Raw genomic sequence first — 20595 nt, forward strand, 5'->3', positions numbered from 1 at the left:
TTTTTCGATGGACAAAATATGCTTTGTGTAGATCATATAGAATCTACCACCATCATAGAAGAAGTGCATGTTGGGAATTACGGTTCTCATATGAATGACATGTCCATTGCTAAAAAATCATTTGGCTAGGATAATTTTATCAAAATTTAGAACAAGATTGTATTGCATTTATCAAGAAATGTCATCAATGAAAGATTTATGCCAATCTGAAACACACTCTTGCCTCTTTTCTCTATAACATGACCTCTCCATGGCCATTCTCCACATGGGGAATCAATATCATCGGAAATATTCACCCCTACGCTTTCAATAGTCATGAGTTCATTCTAGTTGCTATCAATTATTTCACCAAGTGGGTTGATGCTTCTTCGTTCAAAGTCCTCAAATCCTCTCATATGGCAAAGTTTATTCGCATCAATATAATCAGTCGATATGGGGTTCTCCATTTGATGATTTATGATAACAGACTTCATTTTTAAGGCAAGGTGATCAGACTCTTGAAAGAGTTCAAGATTAAGCATCACAAGTCGTCAACATACCGACCGCAAACCAATGAAGCGGTCGAGGCTTCTAACAAGAATGTGCTCTCAATCTTGAAGAAAACCACACAAACATGTTGGGCCTTTGGGTCCAGCCCAATTAGGAATTTAATAAAACAAGCAAAATCTAAGAATGCTGCTCATTCTATCACTTCTAGAGAGAGAAGCCATTCTGCAAAGAAGAGAAGAAACAGAGGAGAAGAAACAGAGGAAGAAGAAGATAAGGAGGTAGTAGATCTCTTACATTTTCACCTTCAGGTTCCAATTTCTTGTTGTCTTATATCTAGACTAGCTTGAGTCTAAATGAAATTGGTTTTCTCTATTTGTATGCCTCAACTTTGTGTTTAAAGTTGAGAAGAACATTTGTATCTGTTTCTTGCTTATAGTGAAATTTGCTGGTTGGCCCCGTGGTTTTTTACCCTCCAGGTTGAAAGGGTTTTCCACGTAAATCTGGTGTTGTTTTGTTCTGTATTTGATCTTCTGTTTTAGACTTGGATAACCTGTGCATTTACTCATCTCACATTGCTAGATTACAGTATAAAAGTAATCTTCATTTCAAAATTCCCAACAAGTGGTATCAGAGTTGTTAGGTTTATTTTGAAGAGTACTTTTGTAGGTTGAGATGGAAGGAAATAGCACAATGATTAGGTTGACAAATAATAACTGGCAGATTTGGAAATCCAAGATTGAGGATATCCTTTACTGTAAAGACTTGTATGAGCCGGTTGAAGGAGATAGTGCGAAGTCAAAAGATATGTCTGACAGTGATTGGACAAAATTGAACCGGAAAGCAGTCGGCACAATTAGACAGTGACTTGATGATAGCGTGTACCACCATGTAGCAAGTGAGAAGAGTGCACATGAGTTGTGGAAGAAGCTGGAGTCATTGTATGAGCAGAAAACAGCAGGTAACAAAGCATTTCTGATTCGAAAGTTAGTAAATCTGAAATTCAGAGAAGGTGCTTGTATTGCTGAGAATTTAAATGAGTTCTAGAGCTTGATTAATCAATTGTCAGTGATGGAGATGACCTTAGAAGATGAGTTGCAAGCTTTATTGCTCTTGGGATCATTGCCCGACAGTTGGGAGACATTGGTTGTGACAGTCAATAATGCAGCTCCGAATGGTGTTCTTACTATGAGTATAGTTACTAGCATCTTGTTCAATGAGGAGACAAGAAGGAAGTCAACTAATACAAATAGTGCATAGGCCCTTGTCACAGAGAACAGGGGAAAAGCTGAATACCGACAACAATCAAGAGGCCATAGCAAGTCCAGAGGCAGATCAAAATCTAAGGGAAGACAGTGTTATCACTGTGGTAAAGAAGGTCACATAAAGAAAAATTGTAGATCCTGGAAAAGACTTCAGAATGAAGACAAAAATCAAAAGCAGACGCCTTTGATTTCTTATGGGCTTCGGCGAGCTCTTCGAATGTAAGTTGTTGGTCGAGTAGTCGAGTCACATCCTCATCTCGTTGAACCGCTATAGCCGGTGCAACATCTTCAACTCTTTGGATATGTTGGGCCAGGTCTGCATCCGCTTGTACCGTTTCCTTTTGAATCCGGACTTGCTCGTCCTCGGCATCTTGAATCTTTTGAGCCGCGATTTCATTCGTCTTTTCAAGTGCTTTGTCGGCATCCAGCTTTGCTGCTACCATCTCCGCCAGTTGTTCGGTGACCGCCTTTAGATCGGCTTCGGTCTTGGCATTCTTCTCCTCAAGCGATGCTATATTTTCAAGTATGGATCCGGCCTGGACACCGGACTGAGACTGATTCCCTTCAATAGTATTCAGCCTTTGATCTGTTGTTATTAGGTGGAGATTTACCAAACCGACCTGTTGGTTGGTATGAGAAATATCGGTCTCCAACTTCTTAGTTACGGCCTCTAATGTCTTAGTTTTTTCAGTTGTTTCGCCGAACAGAAGATCAGTAAGACCGTATTTTTCCTCAACGGACGTAATCCGTTCAACCGTGGCTTCCAGCTATTTATCGGTAGATTCAATTAACTCGATAGATTTTGCTGTGGTTTCCTTTATTTTCTTTTGCCACGGCAAGATGGATTCATTGACAAATTCCTCGATAATGTCCTTGACCCTATCCTCTGTTACAGCCGGCACCGATGCATTGTCGGTTTGCGGAGATCCTAGCCGATCAGTGGGCGGTGTACCCATTTCGATTTCGGTGCTGTTGATTATGGGTTCCGGTGGAGGGGAGGTATGCTCGGCCTCGTTCAGATTCGGACCTCCATCATCCTCAAGATGAGATCTGGAGAAAAGTGACGCCTCTTTGTGAGCGGGTTCCGATTCTAACCGTGCCAGCTCATCGGTTAGTTCCTGTTCTTTAACCGTTAGCATGTCCAGCACTAAGCCTCGAACAGGGAATCCTCCGTCCCAGGGACATATTTTTCACGAAGTTGAAGGATATGGTCAGAAAGCTCTATCAACCGTGCATGCGGTTCGACCATCCTTCCTCTTCGAATAGCGGTCACCACGTTCTTGGCTCTTGTAAGTTTGAGCACCGCCGCTTCCATGTCAATCATCTTCTCATACCTTCGGTCATCGGGATGCTCCGGTAACATGTTAGCAAAGAGGGTTTCCTGCCAAATCAGAGCCCATTGAAAATAGACGTCGCTTGCATCGTGAGCCTGAACGTGGAGTTGATCCAATATTTTGGAGACGAGATCCTCTCCCAGTTGACGAATGTGTTCATCCGAGGATTCATTTCTTTCCGGTTGCCTGCCCGAACCGGTATCAATATCATCATTTCTGGCCGATTGTTCTTCGACCACCTTCTCTTTCCCTTTGCCAGATCGATCCGCCTCAGTGTTGTGTGAGAGAGTCCGGCTAGAGCTTGAAGCCGAGTTTTCTGGATTAAGTGTGTCGGTCTGAATACTAGCCGACCTGGTCGGTTGCGAGGCTGCCTTGCTTCCGGACTGTTCACTTGCCGGAGCCTTCTTCTTCTTAGGCTTAGATTTCCCTTTGCGGGCGGAGACCTTTGTCTTGCCCGGTTTATCCTCCGGTTTCAAAAAGTGATGGGATTTTATGATTTTGCTGGGGGAGATGAAAATGCCTGTGCCGGTTTCAGCGTTGAAATGGCGCATCAGTTTGCCGAGTGGAACGGCGTAACCCCACGACCGTTTGGATGATGGATCCACCATCTCACGTAGGTTAGAGAAGATTAACTTGGCCTATTTGATTTTAGTGTCGTTGACTAAACCGACAATCATATCGATCTTCAATCGTGTGAGGCTATCATAGTTGCATCTCCGTCCTTGAACCGACTTTGATAGAATCTCGCAGAGCGGTGTAAATTCCGGTTTGAGGGAGTTTTTCTTACCGGATACTGCTATCGGTACATCGGTATCCGAAACATCCCGGCAAACCGCTTGTAATGTATCCTCGTCCGTAGGCACCGAGAAGTCGCTCCCCTCCGCTGGTAAGTGGAGAACCTCAGCAATCGACTCCATTGTGAGTTTGAACAGTTTTCTGCCGCTTATTGCGGTTATGTTTCATTCGCTGTGTACGGCGGTTTAAAAGAATTCATTGACCGCTTCTTGATACAAAATGAACGGTCCATTCAAGAAGTGTTCAAGACTGGACTCAGAGATTTGAGTTAACACTCGTTTAGCTTCCGCCGATCCATTTGCTCGAATTTCTTCGAAATTGACTTGGAAGATGTGGGTAAAAAGCACAGATTCGCGACCCATTGTGAGTTTGAGAGACAGAGAGATCGAGAGTTTGAAAGCTTGAGAGATTCGAGAGCTAGAGAGAGAAAGCAGTTTCGCAGAAGAATGAAATAAAATGGCTAAGGAACGTATTTATAGTCGCGGGATGGAATTCCAACCGACGCGGACCGTCACATCAGGATTAGGCGGGAGATTTCCCTCCAAAATATCATTGGGCGGCAAGCGATGGGCGGGAAACTTTGAGCGACAAGATTGAGCGGGAATGCGGTTATTTTTGTAACCGTTGATTAAGAGAGCGGTGTTTTAGTGTAACCGTTTTATTTATGAGGCGGTTATTTAACCAGTGATGAAGCGGTTAACGATTTTAACCGGTTGAACATTTAAACCGATATTTTAACTTTGTGAGCTTGAGCCGATTTTCGAACTTAATAATTTAACTGACCGTATGATTGAAAGACATAATTGATACCGATACAGAGATCGGTTTGAGATACGCAAAAAGGAAATGAAAATTACATAACAGACATTTTAGTGAGTTTGTCAATCGCCACTTCCTCGTTGAGAACATTCGAGGGGTTCACCGGGGTACCCGGTCCAAGATTTGGATGGTGTGTACGAAGAAGTCGACTTATGTGGGGAGCATAGCCGAAACCTTTCTTTGTCTCGACCATGGTCTTCAAATTATTGAAGATGACCGATGACAAGTTGATGGAGGTGTGGCTGACGATGTAGGTCATCATGTCGAAGACCTTCTTAGAGTAGTTCTGGTTCAGAGATTGACAGATGATCAATCGATTGACAATCTCGTGAAGGAGTTGGATGTGACGGGCGAGGCGGGTTTTTAGACCGTAGTTCTCCACCGATACTTCAGTTCCGGAGAACATTTCGGCATAGTCAACTAGTGCACTCCCCACGCGGGATGGGAAATCGGAGAACCCTTCAGTGGACAGATTGAACATCCGGGAGAATCCACTTTCATGAAGAACAAAAATGTGGTTTTTCACGACGGAAGTAATGGCATCGCCAAACATGGCTGCATTGTTGAAGAATTCCATCACTTCTGGAATGAACATGGGTCCGGATTCTTCGAGAAAATCACGAAGGCCGGTATCGTTGAGGGATTCAAAGAGGATTTCCCTCACTTCAACATCCTCCATGTTGAGGACGGATTCGAAATCAATGCATAGATAATTCCTTAGGATACGGTTAGACATTCTTTCAAATCTTGCTAAGAGAGAGCGCTTAAGAAATTATAAGTTGTTTGGAGGTATGTGGAATGATAGAGGGAGGTTCCTTATATATATTTGAAATTGGAGGGAAAATAGGATCATTTAATGCTAAAATTCTGTTTTGTCTTATTAATGTTGGGAATATTTATGTTTCCAAAACTCATTGGGAAGGAGTTATTTTTGACCGGTTGCGGAGCTCGAGGTGGGGAATCTAGTTGGGAAGTAACTAGGTTTGTGTATTTTCCCATGTAGTTGGAATTCAAAAGTTACTTTTCATTAATGAAAGTGGAGTTACAACAAACCGAAGGAAACACATAGATTAACCGAAAAGATCATAATGGAGTAGGATGACAATACAACCAGTACATACAACAAAATGACCGGTTGTAAGAAGGAGTGACTTAATTTCCGGAGGAGTTGAGATGTCGGTTCTTCTTCTTCCAGGCCTTCTCGAACCGCTCATAGAAGGAGTCGGCGATTTCCCTGGTCACAACTTGGGACTGGTTCAGCCCCTCGCCCGGACATAGAGGAACTCCGAGTTCCATGAGTAGGGAGCTGATTTGGGGAATGAAACCGGTATGACGTGTGGTGATCATCCAGATAAGGATGTCGAACAACACCCTGGACCAGTTGACCGGGGTATCGGTTGTGATAACGGTCATCATGTTGAAGACGATGGTGCAGTAGGTGTTCTTTACATCCTTTCCCAGGATGGCTCAACCGATGATGTCATTGAGAATCTAGTATTCAGCCCTCAATGATGACCGAGCTCCGTGGTCATTGACGGGATGGTTCGATCAAGAGAAGTTCAGAGATATTTTGTCTTTTAGTTCGGACGGAACATTCAGATCGGTGAGACCTTGCTTTGGAAGGTCGAAACATCTAGCAAAGTCACACTCAGAAAAATCAAACACGGTTCCTCCAACCCTAGATTGAATGAGGGTATCAAAGTATGAAGTACCGCGGAAAACCCTTGTGTTGTGGAAGAATTCCTGAACGGTTTCAGGGAAGATGACATGTTTGTCATCTAAGAAGGGTTTTAGACCGATGTTTTCAAGAGACTTGATCATTTTAAAAATCTCATAATGCTCTGTCCATTGAGTGGAATCAAAATCAACTTGGAGAATGTTTTGGAACTGAGATATTTTTGTCTTAGTGAGATGATTTTTGATGTTTGTGGATATTTGGTTGATATTCATCTAACTTATATATTAGTTGAAGGATGATAGTATTATCCAGTAGGTAGCAGTTAATGTAGTCTATTGACCATATGATAAAAGGATTTGCATGAATTAAGTATGTCTACAACCTAAGGTGTGAGTCATAGGCCTTGACGGTGAGAGATATCATATCTTAACGTCTTTTAAGGTATGACTGTTTTGCTTAGAAAAAGTATCTTTTCAAAACAGATACATCTAAACCCAGACAGTTGTTCCGCTTTTGTTAGGAGACCAAATAATCCAAAATATATTATATTCAAACCGGTCGGTTTTCAGTCATTGGTCCCGATGCGGTTAATTAGTGAATTCTTTAGTAAATTCACAGGGAGAGTCAAACACGTGTTCCTCATCTTTAGTAAATTCTTCACAGGGAGAGTCAAATACCTATTCCTAATTTGCCATGAGACATGTGAGTTCATTATCACTGTCACTGTGAGTCCATAAAGTTCCTCCATCATCGGCTATCAGTTCTTTTTGAATTTCTTTTCCTTCACCGGTTTGTTGGTAGTTATTTCAGTGGTTTTGATCATCCGGTTTCCGGTCATCCCGTCTTGGTTTTCTGTATTCCCACCTGAAATATCCCAAACAATTGCAATTATAGCATCTAACATTAGATTTATCACCGTAGTTATTGTTTGTCGGTTGGCTTCTCTTCATGAATCTGCCAAACTTCTGTGCAAGCATTGCCATAACATCCTCGGTGAACTGTTCAGCGGTTCTGATCGGTGCAGAAGCAACCAGTTCCATGGATGTGAATAAGGCTTTTGTAGAGGTTGAAGCTGAGACTTCATCTTCAATCCTAGATCTCATTTCAAACTCATATGCTTACAGAAGGTATTCCTGTCCAAACCGTTGATGATGTAGTTTCTAGCATGGTTGTCCAGATTATTTCTTCTCCTATATTCTTTTGTCTATTCCTCCCTATCTTTATCAATATTTATCGGTCCTTCAGTCAGGATGAACTGCATCTCGTCATCCATGGTGATTAAGTGCAGGTGCATGCGTGCCTTCCAGTTGACAAAATCATCACCTTCTAACATTGAAGGCTTATCGAGAGTCATGCTTGCTTGAGTATTGAAACTAACTGCTCTGATACCAATTGTTAGGATTTAGGTCGCGGATGGCGGACCGGGGTCTGGCAGGTTTGCACTCAAAGGTTGGCGTTTAATCCGGTTAGAGATTAACACCGGGTTTCAATACTACACAGGCTGTCACAAACCCTTGAACCGAGTTAAAGTGCGGAAGTGGTTTGTTTCAGACTGAAGCAACACGCACACAGGATGAGTAGGACCAGATTTGAACAAAGTCGGTTTGGAGATTAGGAGGTCGATTTGAGGCTTAGTAAATTGATAAAAGTGATGTAAATCGGTTAGGGTGGTATGGGTCGGTTAGTATGGATCGGTTAGAATGTAAATCCGATAGAAAGTAAAGAGCATGACAGGTTTTTATGGATGTTCGGAGATAAAACTCCTACGTCACCCCTTCTTCTCGAAACCGCGAGAAGGATATTCACTAAGGAATACATACGTACAATCCGATCGAGACTTATTTGCTGCTCGATAATACTCGTACAATTCTCACCGAAATTGTAATCTCACTTCAAATGCACACTTAAGCTCTTTTAATTTAGAGAGATAAAGACCACTTATAACATGGGTTGGTGTAGCTCTTAAATGTTTTCTCTTGTAACTTGTAACTGTATTTACTCCTCTTCAGCTCCTTCTTTTATAGGTGAAATGTGCCAACGGTCACATTTCTTTTTCTTGAATTTGATTGGTTGAGCAGAGGTTCAGTGATTCAGACCTGGCGGTTTAGGCTTCTTGTGCGTAGGTCAAACCGTCTAGGTTTGTCTTTTACTTAATGTAGCACTATCGGTTGGACAGTTGCCGACACCTGGAATGTTGTGCCTCTGACTTATCCCAGAATGGAAAGATCTTCTTCAGGCGGTTTTCTGCATCCTGTAGAGTATCCTCAGACTTGTATGGATAGGGCAATGTTACAGTCTGTCTCTTTGGTATCATCTTCCGCAGATACTCAAAGTGTTTGTTTGCACCGATTTGTAGATTGTACTTAGTTTGATGTTCTTGGCTTCTTTCTCTAAGTAGCTTCTTCATTAGTTTTCTAGATTGATGTATTTCGGTTTAGAATGTCTATCGGTTGTTTGAGTTAACCGGATGACTTTAGGTTTTTCATAGCTTCAGGTTTGTTCGGTTTTGGTTACATCTTTTGCCTTGTCTTCTAACTTGTCTTGTTTTCCTGATTGGTTAGGTTCTTGGCCAGTTGGGTTGCTTGATCGGTTGGATTACTTGACCGATCCTGATTCTTTAACCGTTCCTGCACAGGAAGTTTGTTTTTGTTAAGTTCTATTTAACCGGTCTAATTTTATCTAACAGAAGTTACTAGACAAAACAAAACGAAGTAGTGTCATTGACATAACAAATGTCGCAAGTCTATGTCAAAAGATGAATAAGTCCATTTATTTAGTTATATATTCCTTATACTATTTATTATATATATTCGCTTAGATAGACACTTCGAGCATAAACTGAAATATTCTGGAACTATAAAGATAGTTATTAAATCATTATCACCGCACAAAAGTATTGCTCCAAAGTATGTTTAATTGGTTACAATTCTCTTTTGATTTTGCGCTATTAATTTCACTATTATTAGTGAGCAATGATAGAATAATTCCATCATATTTATAGACCATTCTTTATTTTCTCGAAAATGGTGATCATCCTACCGGAACTGCTCACCCAGAAATACCCTAAACAGTGCCACAATATGTACTTGAAAAATTTGAGTTCCTACTCGACTCTAGCAAGATTGCGGCCATCAAATCCATGCCAGAACCCTGAAATGAGAGGGAGGTTCGGGAATTTTTGGACAAAATTCAATATATTAGTCGCTACATTAGTAAGCTCACTTCCAATTGTGATTCTCTCTTCAAGCTTTTGAAGAAGGGTCAAAAGTTGTCTGGAGTGATACTCATTAACATGTCCTCGAGAAGGTGAAGGCGTATTTGCAATCCCTTCCTATCCAAATGTCTCTGAGGCCAGGAGTTCTTTGATTCTTCACTTCACTATCACTGAGTCATCCATAGAGAGCATTCTAGCCCAGGAGAATAAAATCAAAGAAGATGTGCCAATCTACTACATCATAAAAAGGATGACCGATTATGAGTTAAATGACTCTTCTGAGACGCATGGCGAGGGAGTTCAACAAGAAGGTCAAGCCTAGGCATCTTGTTGTCGGAGATCTTGTTTTCAAGAAGACCTGAAAGTTGTAGGATCCTAGAGGGAAGTTCCAACAGCCATGGGAGGGACCTTTTGTCATCAAACATATCTTTTCAAGAGGAGTTGTGCGTTTCACTTCTCTCGATGGCGATGAATGCTCATCCCCTTTTAATCTTGATACGCTCAAGAAATATTATGTTTGAAATGGAGAAAATGTCGTGTGTTTGATTTTTTTTTATTTTCTTTCTAAAAAATAAAGAAACAAAGAGATGTAAGAGTAAAGGATAACAACACATTGTAATTGTTAGCATACCAATATCCAGTCAAGTTTGTCCTTTATACTAAACAACTTATATTTATTTTATATTTCATTTCAGGTCCTATAAAATGAGAATAGATCCTTAGGTTATAAACAAGAAATGAATAGTGTGGAAATCTATACTCTCCTCCCTACAAATTTCCCTTTTATATTTCCCATTGAAACAAAGTCATAATCACCATGAAATCAAAACCAACATACCTTTGGCGAAAGAAAGATCAATACTATCAAATTTCTTCACATTGAGGGACTCAAATGACTATTAAAGTGTTGATGAAGGCGATACCTGCAAATGCATTCACCCTTAGTTTTGAAATCATCATTTTGTGAAACAATTATTATTACTGAATACTAACCTTCACCCACATGGATAAATGATTGTATCGTTAAATAATGTGGGCATTTTAAAACTATTCGTTCAAAATATAATCCTTCTGTTAAACAATCTACCTTGATACCCTGATAACATTATATGACAAAACATAATCTACTAATGGTGCTACAACAACTGTCCATCTGATCCAACAGACACAAGTTATATTTATCCATTGGTTAAAAACGAACTTTTTTAACAATACTATGTAACCCCAGTTATGTTATAGGCCTTTCCATTGATATAATATAAGCATAATGGAAAAACATAATCTACTAATAGTGCGACAACAACTGTCCATCTGATCCAACAGACACAAGTTATATTTATCCATTGGTTAAAAACTAACTTTTTTAACAATACTATGTAACCCCAGTTATGTTATAGGCCTTTCCATTGATATAATATAAGCACCAGTGGTAGAATAGTTTCCAAACATTCCATTCACTTTGGCGACTAGTACTCGTTTTCTGTACCCTGTATAAAACTGATTTTATAAATTTATACATATCAAACAAAAAAATACTCAATAAAGACAAGAAAGTACATTGACAGGTGATAGAAAATTAAAGGAATCCAATTAGGAACAACCAAAGAATCCTTGATCGGGCATAACGATTGGGGAATTCATAACACCCTTCCTAATAAAATCTATATTAAATGTCACCATAAACAACTAAAATTACAAGGAATTCATCCACCTCTTCCTTTCTTGTGATTGTGATGATTCTCAATACCACTGTACCAGCAAATACCAAATTCATATATATCCAAATTCGTCAAACATGTGCATACAACAAAGAATAAATCATTTCTTGTAGAGACGAACAATGTTAAGAGATCCTCGAAAAAGATATGTATTCTTAGACGCTAATCTAATACCAGGATTATTGTTTGCTGTCTGATTATAAACAACCTCTGTCTCAGTTTAATTGAAAGATTTGTATGATTTATAAGCAGATGCAGAATTCAAACACACGATAATGGATATTGCTTCAGCCCTAATTTATTGGGATTCAAATTAGTTCAAGTTGTATCCCTGTAGCTAAATCAGAATTATGTGACCACTTTCATCATCACACTATAATGCAGGCACGAATATTATTACACAAACAAACATATCAAGGGAAAACATATTATGACTTGGGAAATTAAAGGTTGCGAGCTAATCATCTGTATTTATACAAACTATATACATGTGAGTGCGCTTGTAAGTTGTAATTTGTATGGAGAGTATAACAGCTCACTCATAAAGATGGTTCAACTAAATAAGTCAAATATATATTCTAATTCATCCTTAAAACAAAGAAGTATAACCATTTCTCACTCATAAAGATGGTTTAATCATCTAGTGTAGTGATAACAACCTAGCATCAAAATCCAACTGAAAATATCCAACTGAAAATAACTGAGAAATCCAAAACACTATAACAAGGGGCAAATCTATGAGCCAGACATGAAAAATAAAACCAGTGACCTAAATAAATCGCATATAAACCTCGTTGCATCCTTAAAATAGATAAGTAGAACCATTTATCACTCAAAAGACTTCCAAGACCCGCAGATGAAGGAAAACCCTAATGGTCGGAGAAGAATGTAACAAACCTCGTGGGTGCGACAATCTGGCTGCGAGAGTCAAGGGATGATAGTGCAGATGAAGGAAAGCCCTAATGGTTGAAGAAGAATGTAACTAACCTCGTGCGCACGACAATCTGGCTGCAGAGAGTAAAAGGATGATACCACGGAAATCTGGTTGTAGAGAGTAGAAGGATGATAGTCTGATTAACACAGACAGAGTAAAAGGATGATACCACGGAAATCTGGTTGTAGAGAGTAGAAGGATGATAGTCTGATTAACACAGACAGAAGGATTTTTTAGGTTAGAAAGAATTGGTCAGCTTAGAAAGAAAATGAGTTAGGCTTGATAATTAAAAACTGATTCTAGTTTTAAAATACATATATATAAATTAAAATTTTATTATTAAATATAATATAATGTTAAATTTATTTAATTTTGATTTATATTAGTTTTTACTTTTAATTTAATTAATTTTAAATACTTAAATAAAAGACAAATGTTAATAAAAAAATTAATAATGTTATAAAAATTTTAAAATTTATGAATTAAATTTTAGTGTAAATAAAATTTTAAGTCAAATTTTATTTTAAAATTTTAAAATAGTGAAATAAAATATTTATAAAGTTTAAAAATAAAACATAAAAATTATTAAGTTTATAATAGTTAAATTTCAAGGTTTTTGACAAAGTTTGTATATAAAAAAAAATAAATGTGGTTGTAAAGTATAAAGGTTGCCAAAAGTTTTTACTTTTTTAATTTTTACCCACGCTTAATAAGCGTTGGCATATAAAGGTGGCTAAAAGTGTGTTTTGTTGTAGTGCATTTTTGAGAAAATAAAGAATGGTCTATAAATATAATAGAATTATTCTATTATTACTCACGAATAATAGTGAAATCAACAGCGTAGAGTAAAAAGAGAATTATAACCAATTAAACATACTTTATGAGCAATGCTTTTATGCGGTGCTAACGATTTAATAATTATCTTTGTAGTTCCAGAATATTTCAGTTTATGTTCGAAGTGTCAATCTAAACAAATAAATAGACTTATTCATCTTTTGAAAAAGACTTGTGACATTTGCTATGTCAATGACACTACTTCGTTTCGTTTTATCTAATCACTTTTTTTTTTTTGTGAAAGTTGCTTTTCTATTCGAAATATATATTCCAAAAAATGGTTTCTTAATTACAATATTGATTTAGACCCTCAATTCTCTTTTCTATAATCACTTTTAATACCTGTTCCGGAACGACAGGACAAACAATTATGTTATTACTAAACTTCAACAAGTTATATCTTTTTTAATGAGAGGTTGAATCGAACTACGAATTAAATCAGTTTCTCGTAAACAAAGAGCACAATGCAAATAGTTTATGCAACTTCAACATCGATTGGTAAACGTGATTTTAAAAAAATCTATTAGATCGTGTTCTTTCTCTGCTTGTTTTTTGTTTTTGAACCGATGTGGCCTTCTTTACATTCTTTCATAATTATTAATTATTAACATGTCTTTTATGATAAAATAAATTAATGAAAATTATAATAATATTATATATTTAAATTTAACTTATTGTAAAACTAAAAATTTTTAACTAATATTTAATTTTTTTTCAAGTATCTTATATAAGAGTTATAATATGATTTAATTGAGTTATACAAAGACCTTACTTTGCTGGTCTAGGATATGATTAAATTAAGTTATAAAATCTATATTTGTAAACACAACTATAATCTTATCGAATCAAGTTTTGGAATATTTATATATTATTTTAATTTAGCAGAGTTTAAATTTTAAATTTTTCTTATTGACAAAAATTTAATTCATATTATTTATTAATGTATTGTTTGAATTATATTTTATTTTTATTTTTTTTTGTAATAAATAAAAGTATTTCACTCTTTATTTGGCATAATTCCTTTGAATTGTAATCCTTCAAAATTATTTTCGTTTAGATGCGCAGATTAATGTTTTACATCATAGTTAATTGTGTTCAAAATCAAATTCATACATCCTAATTGTTCTATGCATGACAAGGGACCTTATCTTCTCTTGCCCCCGCTCTTGAGAAGTCATTTAGTTAGAGGAGCGAATAAAAAAGGGACAAAGGCCCTACTAACTAGAAGCCACAACATGTCTTCTATTTTTTTCATTTTAATAAGTTAGTTAGTTTGAGAAAAAAAATCAAAATTAAAGTATTTTTAGTGAAAATCAAATATTTAAAATAAAACTCTTTTTTATTAAAGTTAAACTAATAAATCATTGTAATAGTTTTGTTATTAACATTTATATATAAGTTTGATAAAATAATATACTTAAAAGTATCAAATTCTTGAAAATATTATTGAATTATCCTATTCTTTAAATAAAAGAAGAAAAAACCATTAGGCTCAATAATGACAAAAAAAAAAGTGTGATGTCCAACATTGTTAGATGAAGTGAAAATAAGGATCTGATATTATTATAAGAGGAGAGTTGGTGATTAGAAAAAATTACGAAACAAAGCATTGAACACAAAGCGAACTATTATTTCACCTTTTACTAAAGAATACCGTGTGTTCTTTACAATATGTGGCATACGCCTATTTATGTTTGGTCCTCTAATCAGAGGCACCCTACAATTGAGTTTACACTTTGAATTTTTCTTATCTACAAAATTTAATTCATAATAATTATTAATGTATTATTTGAATTATACTTCAAAAAAATTGTAATAAATAAAAGTATTTCACTCTTTATCTGTCATACTCCCTTTTAATTGTAATCCTTCAAAATTATTTTCGTTTAGATGCTCCCTTTTAATTGTAATCCTTTAAAATTATTTTCGTTTAGATGCGCAGCAGATTAATTTTTTACACCATAGTTAATTCTCTTCAAAAATAACTTCTTACATTCTAATTGTTCTATGCATGACAATGGACCTTATCTTCTCTTGCCCCGCTCTCGAAAAGACTCAATCATTTAGTTAGAGGAGCGAATGAAAAAGGGACGAAGACCCTACTAACTAGGAGCCACAACATGTCTTTTATTTTTCCATCTTAATAAGTTAGTTAGTTTGAGGAAAAAAATCAACAAATGTCATTGTGTGCAAACCGGTAAAGTACACAACATAAAACTACACTATTTTCCCTTCGGTTGTCGTCGTAGGCTTCGGAGATGAAAAAGGGTAAAAATAATTTAGACCATTTCTCGATTTGTGCGTGTCATTCTTGCGCAGGGGGCATGCTAATCTTCTCTATATCGTTCAAATTTTATCGAATGTCCCCGAAGGGACATAACCATCTTTCTCATTTTTAAAAAGACTTCATTCTTAAGTACGAGGAGCGATGTGGGATCAATTTTAGAAAATGAATGGACAACTGCTATTTTTTGTGATCGACTACTAGAGTGTTTTTCTAGGAATGCATGTGTTCTATATAGAGAATGAGGGTATTTCAAAGTATGCCCTCAATTTATAGGGTTTTTTCTTTTGAGGGAATATTGATTTTATGAGAGAAAAAGAATGGGGAGCTACCCATTATGTCATGTTGATAAGGTGTCCAAGGGCAGAGCTAGGATTTAAAATCTAGTCGAGCTAAGTTATTTCCATAAAATTTACCCGGCTAGAATGATAATAATATGAAAAAAAAATATACGTAGTTTACGGTCGTTAGGTCCCTTCATCGACCGAAGAAATCAATAGAGACGATATTTCTCCCCGTCGTTATTTCCATTCGCGTGCAAGCTGTTTTGAGTTACCCGGGCTGTACATAGACACTCCCTTGAAGGTGTCGATGCCTCTGTTAATCTAAGTAACATTCTTCATAATGATTATAAGATAAGTTTATTAAATATCAAATACGAGTCATATACCTTGTTTGAAAGTACAAGTTATAACCACCATCATAGTAATAACTTCAATCCAAATTAAAGCGTTTTTAGGGAAAATCAAATGTTAAAAATAAAACTCTTTTTATTGGAGCTATACTAATAAATCATTGTAATAGTTTGTTATTAATATTTGATAAAATAATATATAGTTAAAAGTATCAAATTCTTGAAAGTATTATTGAATTATCCTATTCTTTAAATAAAAGAAGAAAAAACACCATTAGCCTCAATAATGACAAAAAAGTGTGTTGTCCCACATTGTTAGATGGAGTGAAAATAGGGATTCTATATTATTATAAGAGGGGAGTTGGTGATTACAAAAAATTATGAAGCCAAACACTTAAGACAAAGCAAACTATTCTTTCTCCTTTTATTAAAGAATACCGTGTGTTCTTTTCAATACGTGGCATACGCCTATTTTTGTTAGGTCCTCTAATCGGAGGCACTCTATGTTAGGTCCTCTAATCGGAGGCACTCTACAATTGAGTTTAAACTTTGAATTTTTCTTATCTACGAAAATATATTTCATATTATTTATTAATGTATTATTTGAATTATACTTAAAAAAAGTTGTAATAAATAAAAGTATTTCACTCTTTGTCTAACAACATACTCCCTAATTGTTTTGCGCATGACTAAGGACCTTTTCTTCTCTTGCACCCGCTCTCACGAAGACTCAATCATTTAGTTAGAGAAGTGTGATCCACAATGGTATTCTAACTGATGATAAATATATATGTAAGTGTTTTATCTTAGTTAGTCGATGTAGTATGTGTCTTAAGGAGGTGGAGACGATGTAGTATGTGTCGCTGGTATTTAGTGTATTATTTGGAGTATTACTTCTATTTTTTGGGTTATGTCGGGAATCATTGGTGCGTATTGAGAATCGTGGATTGAGGTAGCTAGATTTGTGGGTTTGAAACTATGAGGTTATATCTCTATTATTTTCTAGTGGATAATTTGGTTAGAGAGAAATGGTAGATCTTTTAACAATCTTAAATGACCGTTGCAGATCCAACACAATGTTATCATCCTAACATTATATGATGTTCGATGTGGGAAGCCGGTAGATTCAGTCGGAGAGCTCATTTCCTTTTTGGAAGATCTCCGCACATGTTAATTTTGTAATATTTGTGTGATTTTTTTTTATAAATTTAAAGTTTTTGTCGTTATGTGTAAACGACTATCCATTCACAATATTATTGCATGAATCATTTAAAAAAAGCATCATAGAGTTTTATTTCAGGGGTGGGAAAGTTTAAAAGCGAGAGAGCTTGGATATCAATCCTCCATTAAAGCTTCAATCAACATTTTGATATTTTTTTTCAGGTGGAGTAAAACGGAACAAGCACCCAGAAAGCTTTAAAAATCTTCTAGGAAGCATTCCCGATCAATTGTAAATGTCCACGATCAATTAATCGGGAATGCTTCCTAGAAGATTTTTAAATCTTTCTGGGTGCTTGTCCCAGTTGGTTGAATCTTTAATGGAAGATTGATATCAAAGCTCTCTCGCTTTTAAACTTTCCCACCCCTGAAATAAAACTCTATGATGCTTTCGTTAAATGATTCATGCAATAATATTATGAATGGATAGTCATTTACACATAATGACAAAAACTTTAAATTTATAAAAAAAATCACACAAATATTACAAAATTAACATGTGCGGAGATCTTCCAAAAAGGAAATGAGCTCTCCGACTGAATCTACCAGCTTCCCACATCGAACATCATATAATGTTAGGATGATAGCATTGTGTTGGATTCGCAACAGTCATTTAAGATTGTTGAAAGATCTACGATTTCTCTCTAACCAAATTATCCACCAGAAAATAATAGAGATATAACCTAATTGTTTCAAACCCACAAATCTAGCTACCTCAATCCACGATTCTCAATACGCACCAATGATTCCCGACATAACCCAAAAAATAGAAGTAATACTCAAAATAATACACTAAATACCAGCGACACATACTACATCGTCTCAACCTCCTTAAGACACATATTACATCGACTAACTAAGATAAGACACTTACTAAATGATTAACATTGTGTATCACACTTCTCTAACTAAATGATTAAGTGTTTGTGAGAGCGGGTGCAAGTGAAGATAAGGTCGATAGTCACGCACAAAACAATTAGGGAGTATGTTGTCAGATAAAGAGTGAAATACTTTTATTTATTACAACTTTTTTTATGTATAATTAAAATAATACATTAATAAATAATATGAATTAAATCTTCGTAGATAAGAAAAATTCAAAGTTTAAACTCAATGGTAGGGTGCCTCTGATTAGAGGACCTAAAAATAGGCATATGCTACGTATTGAAAAGAACACACGGTAATCTTTAGTAAAAGACGAAAGAATAGTTCGCTTTGTGTTCAGTGCTTGGCTTCATAATTTTTTGTAATCACCAACTCCTCTCTTATAATAATATCGAATCCCTATTTTCACTTCATATAACAATGTGGGACAACAAACTTTTTTGTCATTATTGAGGCTAATGGTGTTTTTTCTTCTTTTTCTTTAATGAATAAGATAATTCAATAATACTTTCAAGAATTTGATACTTTTAACTATATATTATTTTATCAAATGCTAATAACAAACTATTACAATGATTTATTAGTATAGCTCCAATAAAAAGAGTTTTATTTTTAACATTTGATTTTCACTAAAAACGCTTTAACTTGGATTGAAGTTATTACTATGATGGTGGTTAAAACTCGTACTTTCAAACAAGGTATATGACTCGTATTTGATATTTAATAAACTTATGTTATAGTCATTATAACGAATGTTACTTAGATTAACAGAGGCATCGACACCTTCAAGGGAGTGTCTATAAACAACCCGGGTAACTCAAAACAGTTTGTATGCGAATGGAAATAACGACGGGGAGAAATATCGTCACTATTGATTTCTCTGGTCGATGAAGGGACCTAACGACCGTAAACTACGTATATTTTTTTTTCATATTATTATCATTCTAGCCGGGTAAATTTTATGGAAATAACTTAGCCCGACTAGATTTTAAATCCCCTATAAATCGAGGGCATACTTTGAAAGACCCTCATTCTCTATATAGAACACATGCGTTCCTCGAAAAACACTTTAGCAGTCGATCACAAAAAATAGCAAAAAATAGCAGTTGTCCATTCATTTTCTAAAATTGATTCCACATCGCTCCTCTAACTTAAGAATGAAGTATTTTAAAGAATGAGAGAGAGATGGTTAAGTCCCTTCGGGGACATTTGATAAAATTTGAACGATACAGAGAAGATTAGCATGGCCCCTGCGCAAGAATGACACGCACAAATCGAGAAATGGTCCAAATTTTTTTTATCCTTTTTCCTCTCTGAAGCGTACGCCGGCGACCGGAGGGAAAATAGTGTAGTTTTTTGTTGTGTACTTTACAGGTTTGCACACAATGACATTTGTTGATGTTTTTCTCAAACTAACTAACTTATTAAGATGAAAAATAAAAGTAATGTTGTGGTTCCTAGTTAGTAGGGTCTTTGTCCTTTTTTCATTCGCTCCTCTAACTAAATGATTGAGTCTTCTCAAGAACAGGGGCAAGAGAAGATAAGGTCCCTTGTCATGCATAGAACAATTAGAATGTAAGAATTTATTTTTGAAGAGAATTAACAATGGTGTAAAAAATTAATCTGCACATCTAAACGAAAATAATTTTTAAGGATTACAAGGGAGTATGTTGTCGGATAAAGAGTGAAATAGTTTTATTTATTAAAAATTTTTTGAAGTATAATTCAAATAATACATTAATAAATATTATGAATTAAATTTTCGTAAATAAGAAAAATTCAAAGTTTAAACTCAATTGTAGGGTGCTTCCGATTAGAGGACCCAACAAAAATAGGCGTATGCCATATATTGCAAAGAACACACGGTATTCTTTAGTAAAAAGCAAAAGAATAGTTCGCGTTGTGTTCAGTGCTTGGCTTCATAATTTTTTCTAATTACCAACTCCCCTCTTATAATAATACCGGATCCTTATTATCACTTCATCTAACAATGTGGGACATCACACTTTTTTTTTGTCATTATTGAGCCTAATAGTTTTTTCTTCTTTTATTTAAAGAATAGGATAATTCAATAATATTTTCAAGAATTTGATAGTTTTAAGTATATTATTTTATCAAACTTATATATAAATGTTAATAACAAAACTATTACATTGATTTATTAGTTTAGCTCCAATAAAAAGAGTTTTATTTTAAATATTTGATTTTCACTAAAAACACTTTAATTTTGATTTTTTTCTCAAACTAACTAACTTATTAAAATGAAAAAAATAGAAGACATGTTGTGGCTTCTAGTTAGTAGGGCCTTTGTCCCTTTTTTATTCGCTCCTCTAACTAAATGACTTCTCAAGAGTGGGGGCAAGAGAAGATAAGGTCCCTTGTCATTTATAGAACAATTAGGATGTAAGAATTTGATTTTGAACACAATTAACTATGATGTAAAAAATTAATCTGCGCATCCTTCAAAATAATTTTGAAGGATTACAATTCAAAGGAA

General features: G+C 35.7%; 6 non-coding genes across 6 annotated transcripts; 3 read left to right on the plus strand and 3 right to left on the minus strand.

The window, feature by feature from the left end:
• The first annotated feature begins 14676 nt into the window (after window positions 1–14676).
• Window positions 14677–14792, plus strand: LOC124922954. The gene has a single exon (XR_007097998.1). It is a non-coding gene; the product is annotated as a U5 spliceosomal RNA (small nuclear RNA).
• Window positions 14793–15350: 558 nt separating this feature from the next.
• LOC124923032 lies at window positions 15351–15453 on the minus strand. Its single transcript, XR_007098072.1, has one exon. It is a non-coding gene; the product is annotated as a U6 spliceosomal RNA (small nuclear RNA).
• Window positions 15454–16379: 926 nt separating this feature from the next.
• LOC124922972 lies at window positions 16380–16494 on the plus strand. Its single transcript, XR_007098016.1, has one exon. It is a non-coding gene; the product is annotated as a U5 spliceosomal RNA (small nuclear RNA).
• Window positions 16495–18336: 1842 nt separating this feature from the next.
• On the minus strand, window positions 18337–18448 carry LOC124922950. Its single transcript, XR_007097994.1, has one exon. It is a non-coding gene; the product is annotated as a U5 spliceosomal RNA (small nuclear RNA).
• An 843-nt stretch (window positions 18449–19291) lies between these two features.
• Window positions 19292–19394, plus strand: LOC124923000. The gene has a single exon (XR_007098042.1). It is a non-coding gene; the product is annotated as a U6 spliceosomal RNA (small nuclear RNA).
• A 508-nt stretch (window positions 19395–19902) lies between these two features.
• On the minus strand, window positions 19903–20017 carry LOC124922910. Its single transcript, XR_007097958.1, has one exon. It is a non-coding gene; the product is annotated as a U5 spliceosomal RNA (small nuclear RNA).
• Between the last annotated feature and the right edge of the window lie 578 nt (window positions 20018–20595).

This window comes from Impatiens glandulifera, chromosome 1 (genome assembly GCF_907164915.1).
Source record: "Impatiens glandulifera chromosome 1, dImpGla2.1, whole genome shotgun sequence".
Classification (NCBI taxonomy): Eukaryota; Viridiplantae; Streptophyta; class Magnoliopsida; order Ericales; family Balsaminaceae; genus Impatiens; species Impatiens glandulifera.